Here is a 3,896-nt window from a genome sequence, read left to right as displayed (position 1 = left end):
TCAGCCTTAGGTCAAGGGATAGTTTCGTAAATTGGTCCAAATTTCTTAACATAAGGGTATGTGTGATTTTTTAAAACTATTATTATGTAATAATTAAAGATATGGATATATTTGTGTACTAGGTTTTAGGTCTTGTGTTGTTCTTGAAATTGATGTGAAGCATGTCCACCTCTTATAGTCACTGCACAGTATGTAGACATTGAAATACCAATAGTCGGCTAGGAAGTAGAGCTAGCCACCTATAGCAGTAGACACGTGGGTTCAAGGCAAGTAGAATATCTCAGAAGCAACTTGGATGACAACTGTTGTGAATTGCATCAAGCTATTTATCAGACAGTGTTTTTCATAATTATCACCCAGGGAAAGGGCTTGCGTTTGCACTGTCAACACCACATGCTGCCAAAAATGGCATTCGGATGTGAAAAATGCATGCATAAAATAAGGGTTGGGATGCATACACTTTTTATTATATGGACTTAATTGAACTTGTCAGGTCAAGTGAATATGCTTATGTTGTCAGGTCAAGTGATATGCTTATGTTGTCAGGTCAAGTGATATGCTTATGTTGTCCGGTCAAGTGAATGATGTGCTCATCTCGTCAGTTAAAGTGAACGATATGTTTATGTTGTCAGGTCAAGTGAATGATATGCTTATCTTGTCAGGTCAAGTAAATTGTATGCTTATGTTGTCAGGTCAAGTGAATGGTGTGCTTATATCAGGTCAAGTGTTATGCTTATGTTGTCAGGTCAATTAAATGATATGCTTATATTGTCAGGTCAAGTGAATGATATGCTTATGTTGTCAGGTAAAGTGAATGATATTATGTTGTCAGGTCAAGTGAATTGTATGCTTATGCTGTCAGGTCAAGTGAATGGTATGTTTATGTTGTCAGGTCAAGTGAATGATATGCTTATGTTGTCAGGTCAAGTGAATGATATGCTTGTGTTGTCAGGTCAAGTGAATGGTGTGCTTATATTGTCAGGTCAGGTTAATTGTATGCTTATGTTGTCAGGTAAAGAGAATAGTGTGCTTATATCAGGTCAAGTGATATGCTTATCTTGTCAAGTCAAGTGAATGATATGCTTATGTTGTAAGGTCAAGTGAATGATATGCTTGTGTTGTCAGGTAAAGTGAACGATATGCTTATGTTGTCAGGTCAAGTGAATGATATGCTTGTGTTGTCAGGTAAAGTGAATGTTGTGCTATGTCATCAGGTCAAGTGAATTTTATGCTTATGTTGTCAGGTCAAGAGAATGGTGTGCTTATATCAGGTCATGTGATATGCTTATCTTGTCAAGTCAAGTGAATGATATGCTTTTGTTGTCAAGTCAAGTGAATTGTGTGCTTATGTTGTGCTTCATTACACCTTTCTAAAAATATGGACCTTTTTTACCTCACTCGTGTATTATTTTCGTTATGAATTTTTAAATTAGGCAGGTGCATGTGACATTCAATTTGTATATAAAACATATCCCTTGCACCCTTAGCTGCATTTGTCTCTCAATATCTCATATTGGGACAGAGATTTATCCTTTCAGCTTTTTAATCGTGTAGATAATAAGCTTCTTTTCAGGCAATTAATATGCATAATGCACCACCCAAAGTATTGTGTGGGGGGGGAAGGTTTTTTTTTTAAAGTTGCCTTTCTCAGCAATAACTCCTTACACATATTTATTATATTTTACATAGTGAGGTAACTAAAAACAAATGGCATAAAAAGCGATAGGGGCACTTTATAAAGTAACAACCTTTAATGACATATCTAATTAAAGTGAGTGAAGACATTTGTATAATCTTGATTGTCACTCTTTACAATGATGTTTGTAAATCAAAGCACCAAATTGTATTGCCTCAAACGTAAAAGAATAATTTGTCTTTTTAATACACTTGAATTATTTTTTCTTTTAGCCATTTTCTTATTCTTCCAATAGGATACAATACCACCCTCTTGTGTATTCCCATACCATGTTAAATTGTGTGGGCAGAACTAGAACACCCTTTAAAAGAATGTACAGTGCAGTTAAAAACAGTACTTGAATGCTTTGCATAGTTGGATGGCTTGCAACTACAATTTGAAGATATCGAGGGAGGCACAATTAACTGCTGTCTGTGCAAGTGTTCCAGAGTTGAATATCATCTGGGAAGGAGTAATTGTAAATGTTTTTCCTTGCAAATGGGACTAAGTATTTCTGGCTGTGGCCATGCATAGATTGTGTTGGTATTAGGTATCCTAATGGTATATCAGCATGTGCGTGGACAATCCAGAACATCATTACAACTCTGGCTTGTGCCCTTCTCTTATGGAGGTCGGCAACTATAGCTGTAACACTATTTGTTTTGTGTTGATCTCCAGTGATGAACCCTGTCGCTCTGTAGTGGACTGTCTCCCGTTTGTTGATGTATTTCTTTGCAGGTGGGTCCTCCATATTACTCCTCCATATTCCATGATGGGATGGACTAGTGTCTTACAGCATAACTATTTAGTCTTGGCTGGACATTGATAGATGTTTCTCAGTATAAATGCAAGGATGGAACTGGCCATCTTGACAGTGGCATTGATATGCATTTTCCAACTTAGGGATTTATGGATGTCAACTCCAAGATATTTTGCATTGTCTACAGTATCTAGTGCATGGCCATGGATGTTATATTGTTTGTTAATGTTCTTTCTCCTGTTGGTAATGTGAAAAACTTAACATTTTGGGGGGTCGAATTCCATCATCAAATCCTTTTCCTAGTCCTGTAATTTGTCCAGGTAGCATTATGGGTTTCAGCATCTGCTACTGACTTAATCTTTTTGTATAGAATGCCTTCATCAACAAAGTGGCTTGCAATGGATAATTGTTTGGATAAAGATCCTGGTAGGTCGTTAATGAACAGTAGAAATAGCAGAGATCCAATAACACTTCCCCAGGGAATTCCTGACTCTCCAGGAGCTGTTCCTGAGGTTGCTCCATCAAAAACGACTTGCCAAGTTCTGGATCCCAAGAATTCTTTTATCCATTGTTGTGTGCAGCCCATGATGCCATAACAATCAAGCTTGTAAAGCAGGTAGTGGTGGAGGACGTTATAAAATACCTTTGAGAAATCGAGTAGGTTGATACAAGTTTGTTCTTTGTTGTCAGTTTGATTGGTGATGTCTTGGATAATGACAATTGAGTTTCACAAGCATACCTTTTGCAGAACCCATGTTGTGCATCTGATAGTATCTTGTTAGAATCCAGGTGTTTAATAATAAAGCTTGTGATAATATACACAATGATTTTACAGGTTATAGAAGTAAGGGAGACTGGTTGATAGTTCCCAACTTTGTTTTTATCTCCTTTCTTGAATATGGGGACAGCATTGGCAGTTTTCCACTGGTATAGTGCTTTCTTTGACTGATGCCTGGAAGAACAGAGAGAAAATTAGTGTTTAGCCACTAGTTCCTTCCTTGATCTGGTTCTGTAGCCCTAGTTCATGGAGAAGTTTTCCAGCTTGGGATATGTCAATACAGCGCATCTCAGTGTGTGGGCTATGGCCTCTATCCCTCACCAAGGAGGCATTCTCATTCTTGCTGAAAGCTGAGCTAAACTATGTGTTCATGATGTTGGCTTTTAATATTGCTATCAGAATAGGTGATACTATCTCCAGCTTTCAAAAGAGTAATTCCAGTATTGTCACACTTTTTGCTTTTTATGAATGACTAAAACTTTGTAAGGTTGTCACTAGATGATGAATTTACTAGCGTGTATGTGGTTCTTATAGGCGAGTTTGCATACTGATCTTGCTATTTTTCTTGAGTTCCTTGTATTTGGCAATGTCAGGTAAGATACCAGACTTCTTGACTCTTCTGAAGCTTTTATTGCCCTACGGGTAAGCCATTTAACATCTTTGTTAATCCATGATTGCCTGTA

The sequence above is a fragment of the Sinohyriopsis cumingii genome, chromosome 12 (genome assembly GCF_028554795.1).
Source record: "Sinohyriopsis cumingii isolate HCF-2022 chromosome 12, ASM2855479v2, whole genome shotgun sequence".
Taxonomy (NCBI): domain Eukaryota; kingdom Metazoa; phylum Mollusca; class Bivalvia; order Unionida; family Unionidae; genus Sinohyriopsis; species Sinohyriopsis cumingii.
This window is presented reverse-complemented; position numbering follows the sequence as displayed.